This window comes from Glycine max, chromosome 11 (genome assembly GCF_000004515.6).
Source record: "Glycine max cultivar Williams 82 chromosome 11, Glycine_max_v4.0, whole genome shotgun sequence".
Lineage (NCBI taxonomy): Eukaryota > Viridiplantae > Streptophyta > Magnoliopsida > Fabales > Fabaceae > Glycine > Glycine max.
In genome coordinates this window covers 28,158,552-28,166,720 of record NC_038247.2, presented here as the reverse complement: position 1 = coordinate 28,166,720, position 8,169 = coordinate 28,158,552, and the positions used below count along the sequence as shown (strand labels likewise).

General features: G+C 35.9%; 1 non-coding gene across 1 annotated transcript; it reads left to right on the top strand.

Moving 5' to 3' along the window:
- Window positions 1-6,559: 6,559 nt before the first annotated feature.
- On the top strand, window positions 6,560-6,666 carry LOC112998436 (small nucleolar RNA R71). Its single transcript, XR_003263537.1, has one exon. It is a non-coding gene; the product is annotated as a small nucleolar RNA R71 (small nucleolar RNA).
- The last annotated feature ends 1,503 nt before the right edge of the window (window positions 6,667-8,169 follow it).

Sequence of the window (8,169 nt, the reverse complement as noted above, 5' to 3'; positions counted from 1 at the left end):
CTTTTTAAAATTGATGTTCATTATTCTATTTGCAAACATATTTTCAATGTTTGTTTCCATATGGTTTTATACTTCTTGCACTTAATATGGAAGAAAGAAAAAACGGGAATGCTTTAGACTCCGCTTATGTTGGCAGCGATGCACGGGAACATCGCCTGTGTGGAGAAGCTTCTTCAAGCCGGAGCTAATGTAAATGTTTCAATTTCATTGCTCTATTGACATAATAATATAAATGAAATTTGGAAAACTTATTTTAAATTGATTCAATTCATTTTTTCTTTCTTCTTCTTCAGATTAGCGTAAGGGTCCTCTTCTCTTCTATCTTGATTTTTATTATGGATCTTGGCCTTTTCTTTTTCCATTTTTTCTGATTTTCTAGACAAGTTTATGGTCAATTCAAATAATTAAATTATGGATCTTGTATCATGCATGTGCTACAATGCACAAGTACGTTCATTTATTCATTCATTCATTCATTAATTTACTATTATTATTATTATTATTATTTGCAAATCCTTGTTAGTTTTGCTTGTATATTGTAATATACGGTGATGTGTTTTGAAAACTTCCTCATTGATATTTACTGCATGTTTGGATTCCAAGCTTTACGTGTGTCCAAGCGCAGTAGCTTCTGCGTTTTTATCACAAACTGATAAACCATCCACAAAAATTGATATTTGGTGTAAATTTGTTGCATTCATATAATAATGCTGGACACTTTTGGAATGAATGAGCTTATGAGCATCTGCTAAATTTGACTGCAGTGTGTTGCATAGCTAAATGGATGAAAGTTTTGTGCTGTTATAGAAGAACTGTGCAGTAATTATTCTCTTTAATTGTTTCTAAATTTTTTTTCTTTTCCAGCTATATATTTATATATTTATGTTTATGATATTATTTTATCATTAAAACATGCATTTAATCTTGGATCTTGCATCCACGTTGCCCACCTTAGTAATAGGTAGTCCACTTCTCCGGCCTATTACTAAATTCTGCTAGGAAACATAAATTAAAATAAAATAAAAAGTGAAGAATATAAAATATAAATAGACACGTTGAAATTACCAATATTATTATTATTATTTATTTATTATTATTATGTCATGAGACTTTTTTTTCTTTCAATTGGATACAAGTTCAAGGATCCAATTGAAACAAAAAAAAAGGTTTAGAGCTTGCAAAAGTGAGAATACCCGCTGCAGAGGTGAGAATATCGGCCTTCAACGGTTGGTGATTTTTAATTAAGTCCTTGAATTTTTTTTTCATTTTTAAATAAGGCTCTGAATTATTTTATTTTTTCTAATTAGGTCACTGAACTATTTTATTTTTTCTAATTAGGTCACTGAACTTATATTTGTTTTTTAATTAGGTCTAACATGGACTTAATTAAAAAATACATACAAGTTTAGGGGACTTAATTAAAAAATTTGATAAAACTTTAAGGTTCTGGAGAGTAATTAAACCTTATACTTTTCTTTTCATAGATTGTTGTCCTTTTCTCATTATGCATATGTATACACTAGATTTTCTCTGTCACTCTATTTAAAACTAGAACCTTGGTGCTGTTATATAGTTTTTCAGCCCCAAAGCTTACAAATCTGTTTTAAATCCAAGCCCATAAATAAAATAAAATAAAATCTAGATAAGATAAGATAAGATCTAATTTTGTAGAATAAAATAGTCTGTCATTTTCAAGTCCAAGCCCAATTCTGGATTCAAGCCCAATGCCCAATGCTTCATTAATTCCTGAAATTAGATTAAAAACATCAAATTAGCTGAATGGGCCCAAATAATAAAACTGCCTAATTAATTTGACAATTAAGACTAATCAGTACTTAAAATGGTGCAAAAAGGGTTAAGAAATAGGAGAAAATAATGGCACATCAAAACCCCCCATACTTAGCCTTTTGCACTCTTGGGCAAAATGAAATAAAGAACAAAATCCAAGGATATCAAAGAGAGACAAACACAAACATTTACATATTTCTCAATGAACATCAAGGAATGAAAGGAATGGGTAACATCTAACATGAAGAGATCCAAAGAGTCAAGACATTCGTGAAAATCATCCAAGCAACCCAATCATGGAAAAATATTTAATCAACTCAAGAATGAAAAGTGATAAAGCCTCACAAGATATACACTCTATCTCTCAAGTGTTTAGGCTACTGTCTACTCTCGAAGCACCCATGAAAACAAACACCACATAGACTTGGAAAAATTCTAAAATTGACAACAACTTGACAAACACATGCACATGAGGATCAAAATGTCTTTAAAGGTTGTAATGGGGCCAAGGACAAGGTAGGGAAGAAAAATATGGAATAAGTAGCTAAATCCCAAAGGAATAGAGGAGCAATGGGGAATAAGTGGAAATTAAGCACAAGTAGTAAACCCAAACCCTCTAATATCAACAAAGTCAATCGAGGCTCCCAAATCAAGTCCTCATAACAAGACCTCATTTATTCAACTTCACTTCTTTTCTTCTTCTTTTTTTTTTTTTTTTGAACAGTATGAATTGGCAGAATAAAGCAAGAACTAGGCAATATACAGATACATCAAGCATGGCCAAAATAAAACATTAAGCATGGCCAAAAATTATATCTTCCAATGAAACATACCCCCCCACACTTATTCCCAACTTATTCCCAAAACAATTCCAAAGCTCCAAAATTCCTTAAGGGTAAGGTGATATCATGGTTTTTCACTTAAGGCTTGTAATGAGCTTCAAAACAAAGAAAAGGGAACATAGGCTCAAAGGGGCTATCAAAGGAATTAATTCAAGGTAAGTCCATTTGGCTAGAAGCTTATAAGAACAAAATTGCCTAAATAATTTCCTAATATGCATGTGAATTAGGAAGCATCAACAAGAATCAAGCCAAGGCTATTGTGCAAGCAATCAATGGGGCAAAACACACCCAAAGATTATGACGATGGATGGCTCAAATTCTCACAAAGGTAAACTTATCACTTTCAAATTGAGCTTTCAAAATTATCATGACATGTAGAGGAAAAACAAGGATTTCAAATCACAAAATGTCAAGAGACTTTTATTTTCAGAACAATTACCCATTTCTTGAACATATCCTATAATTCAAAGAAAAATATGCAAAGTTGTACATGCAAACAGAATTGACCTAAAATATTAAACTAGAAAACCCAACAAAACTAACAAAACTAACAAATTTAACACAAACTAACTAAAAAAAAATTACTAAACCAAAACCAAAGAACACTCCCCCCCATACTTAAACAACACATTGTCCTCAATGTAGCACAATTAAAAGATTAAAAGCAATTAAACCATCAAATAGAATCGGACAAATGTAATAAAAGTAAAGAAGGAGATAGTAAAAGGAGAAACTCCCTAAGTCATGGTGGAAAAGAAGTAAGCTGAAGTAAGGAGATCTTTTGAGCAAGGACAACCCGCAATGTGTAATTAGATGCATTGCACATTAGCTCAAATGGGGCTGTCCAATCAGGTGCCTCCTTTTGCAACAAGTTGGATAGTGGAAGGGCTACCTTGCTAAAATCTCTTATAAAGCGCCTGTAGAATCCTGCATGACCAAGAAAAGATCGCACCTCTTGCACGCAAGAGGGGTAGGACAATTGTGAAATAACATAAATTTTTGCAGGATCTACTTCAATGCCCTTATTGGAAATAATGTGGCCTAAAACTATACCTTGCTTAACCATAAAATGACATTTTTCAAAATTTAGAACAAGGTTAGTTTCAATGCATCTATTCAAAACCTTTTCCAGACTATCCAAACAAATATCAAAAGAGGATCCATATACAGTGAAATCATCCATAAACACCTCTATGCAATTTTCTAAAAAATCACTAAAAATACTAATCATGCACCGCTGGAAGGTACCAGGGGCATTGCACAGGCCGAAGGGCATCCTCCTATAGGCAAAAGTGCCGAAGGGGCAGGTGAATGTGGTCTTTTCCTGATCCTCAGGAGCAATAGGGATTTGCATATAACCAGAAAAACCATCAAGGAAACAGTAGTGAGATTTACCTGCCAGGCGTTCAAGCACTGGTCAATGAATGGCAGGGGAGAATGGTCCTTTTTGGTAACCTGGTTCAGCCTCCTATAGTCAATGCAGACCCTCCAACTGTTCTGCACCCAAGTAGGAATCAGCTCCTCCTTCTCATTTTTTTATCACGATGAGGCTGGTTTTCTTCGAGACTACCTAGACGGGACTCACCCATTGGCTATCGGAGATAGGATAAATGATTCCAGCTTGCAAAAGCTTGGTTACCTCCTTCTTCACTACATCAAGAATCACCAGGTTGAGTCTTCTTTGTGGCTGTCTTACTGGTTTAGCCCCATCCTCTAAATTTATTCAATGCATACATGTGAATGGGCTAATACCAAGAATGTCCACCAGGGTCCAGCCTATAGCCTTCTTATGCTTCTTGAGAACTGATAACAGCCTCTCCTCTTGCTTATCAACAAGGGAGGCAGATATAATTGCTGGAAAACTTTTGCTATCACCCAAGTAAGCATATTTTAAATTTGATGGTAGAGGCTTCAATTCTGGTGTGGCCGGCTGCATAGTGGCAGAAAGAGATGGTTTCTCAGCCTGTACCTCATAAAGAAAGTCAAAAGTATGTGTACTTCCTGAAACATGGTTAGTTCTATTTGACTTTATAAAATCAATCTCAAGAGGTAAAACATCAGACATGTAATCAATATCAAATTCAGATTCACTCTCAGCATCAAATTCAGACAAATGATCAAGTACAAATTTAGATTCAATGCATGAAGAGTGACAGGCATGCATATTAGAATGAAGATCAGTCACGTATTCATCAACAATATGGTTAATTATTTCAACACGAAATACAGAAAGATCATCCGATGGGTGTTTCATAGCATAAAGAATATTAAAATGAATAGTTATATCACCAAACTCCATAGATAATGTGCCTGCATATACATCTATCTTAGTTCTAGCAATTTTCATAAAAGGTCTGCCTAGAATGATGAGAACTGATCCTTTAGAAAATCCCTTCTCCATATTCAAAATATAAAAATCAATAGGGAAAATCAGTTCACTAACTCTAACTAAGACATCCTCTATGAAACCAGCAGGATAGGCAACACTTCTATTAGCTAAATGAATTACCACATCAGTTGACTGCAAGAGACCAAGAGATAGAGAATTAAAAATAGACAGAGGCATCACACTAACAGAAGCTCCTAAATCTAGCATAACATTGTCAAACATACTGTTCCCTATAATACAAGGTATGCTGAATGTACCTGGATCTTTACATTTTTCAGGGATTTGGGGAATAGATTTACCAATCAATGCGAAGACATTTCTACCCATGCTAATTCTTTCACTTCCTTTAAGCTTCTGCTTATTAGTGCACAGCTCTTTCAAGAATTTAGCATATCTTGGAATTTGCTTTATTGCATCCAGCAGAGGTATGTTTACTTCTACTTTTCTAAATGTTTCCAAGATCTCCTTCTCTGTCTCTTCCATTTTTTTGTTGGAAATTGCTCTTGGAGGGAATGGAAGAGGGATATGCTGCTTCTTTTTAGAGTCACCTGCATAGAAATTGTTAGGTAACTTACTCTTTACATTTTCGGTTTTTGCATCATCTTTTTCTGGAGTAGAGTGAGGTTGGGCAGATTCATTTGCTGGTTAAGGTTCTTGACACTGCTTTCCCAATCTCAATGTAATGACACTCACATTTTTGGGATTATGGACAGATTGAGAAGGTAATCTGTCATAATTCTGGGATTGTTGTTGATTTAACTATGTAGCCAATTGTCCCATCTGATTAGTTAAGCTCTGAATGGAGGCTCTGGTCTCTTGTTGAAACTGCATGTTTTGCATAGTCATTTATCTCACAAGTTCATCAAGGGAAGGTTGCGGAGGAGCCTCAACTGTTTGTTGTTTCTGGGGCTGTTGTTGTTGCTGTATTGGTGGAGGAACGTATGGTCTGCTTGGGTCAGCAACATTTTGAAAATAAGGTTGTTGTTGTTGCTGCTGTTGTTGTGACGGATTCGACCATCTAAGGTTTGGATGATTCCTCCACCCGGGATTATACCTGTTGTTGGAGAGGTCATAATTGTTCTGTTGTGGCTGATTTTGCTGCTGAGGTTGAGGAGGTCTGTTGTAGATGTTTGCAGCATAAGCTTCAGGCTGCTCAATTGCTTTAGATTGTTGCACAGAAGGGCAAAGGTCTGTGTGGTGGTCGGTAGAGGAGCATAAACAACAGAGTCTGGCGACAAGTGCAAATTTTTGATTCATGGCCAGTTGGGTTACCAGGTTAACCAAGGCATCTAGTTTACCTTTAAGCTTCTTAGTCTCACCTGATGAAGATGAATTCGTGGCTACTTCATGCACTCCTCTAATGACAATAACATCATTTCTGGCACTAAATTTTTGGGAGTTGGAAGCCATCTTCTCAATTAAATTTTTGGCTTCAGCAGGGGTCATGTCTCCAAGGGCTCCACCACTGGCAGCATCTATCATACTTTTCTCCATGTTACTGAGTCCTTCATAAAAATATTGGAGAAGAAGCCGCTATGAAATCTGGTGGTGAGGGCAACTGGCACATAATTTTTTAAATCTCTCCCAGTATTCATATAGGCTCTCTCCACTGAGTTGTCTAATACCTGAAATATCCTTTCTGATGGCCGTGGTCCTGGAAGCAGGGAAATTTTTTTTCTAAGAATACTCTCTTGAGGTCATCCCAGCTCGTGATGGACCTTGGAGCAAGGTAATATAGCTAGTCCTTTGCCACTCCCTTTAAAGAATGAGGAAAGGCCTTAAAAAATATGTGATCCTCCTGAACATCTGGTGGTTTCATGGTGGAGTAGACAATATGGAATTCTTTCAGATGCTTGTGTAGGTCTTCACCTGCAAGGCCATGAAACTTTGGAAGCAAATGGATCAGTCCAGTTTTAAGAACATATGGGACATCCTCATCAGGGTATTGGATGCACAAGATTTCGTAGGTGAAATCAGGTGCAGCCATTTCCCTTAGAGTCCTCTCACGGGGTGGAGGTTGTGTCATGTTCTCAGAATGTCCAAAATCTGAATGTTCAAAACAATAATGCTCAAAATCACCAATAACAGAATGCCCAGGATGCTCAAAAGGTACTAAATGATGTCTAAGTAATCTATGAAATGTCCTATCTATCTCAGGATCAAAGGGTTGTAAGTCAGATGGATTGCCTCTAGTCATACACTATATTCAGCATGCACAACTAGTTGTCTTCTTATGCAAGTAACAGTGTAGGTTTGAACTACAGTTACCCTCAAATGATATCCAAATGACATGAAATTTTGTGAGCAACCTTATAAAATGATGAGAAGATAGCACAAAAAATTTCAAACAGAAATTCAAAGTCTAACTATAGAAGCTAAAAATGACAATTTAAGAAAAATAAGAGAATAATACTTGGAAAATAAAAAACTTTTGACAGAATTGCAATTTTTGGAAGAAGGAGACCTCAGCCGGCCTACGGCGGAATGCCATGGCATGGGAAATTTTTTTCTACCCCAAATACATATATAATAATTGTGATTCTGATAACCGGAGCAAAAGTTATGGCCGTTTGAAGTTTTGACAAAAATCAAATTTGCTACTTTTTTGGAACTTTCAAATCTGACCAAACTAAAAGCTCCAGCTATTTTTGCCACAAAATATGGATCAAAAGAAGTGACCACAAAAAACTTCAGCCAAAAATAACAACTATAGCTACCAAAACAAAAAATCCTAATTAATTTAGCAAGGGTGGTCTCTAAAATTCGTCGCTAAGGGATTTCCACTACTACCCTGTTTTCCAGCAAGTGTTCTATTAAGCAAAAGTGGTTGCTAAATCCATCGCAAAACACTATTGACAGCAAAACACCAAAACTGAAACAGGGGAAGCACTGAATAGAAAAAAACTAAAACAGAACACACAATAAACAAAATAACAAGGTACTAAACAATACTAACACGGCACAAAAGAATTAAATACTTACACGACACTAGCTATTATGAACCTTTGGACACTGCTCCCCGGCAACGACGCCAAATTTGATCAAGGCCATACCCGAATCAAATAAATATTAAAATGTAGTAACTAGGAAGTGATCCTAGGTCGTTTCCCAACGAGCAATGATAAACCAAATGTTCATAACAGATAGTAG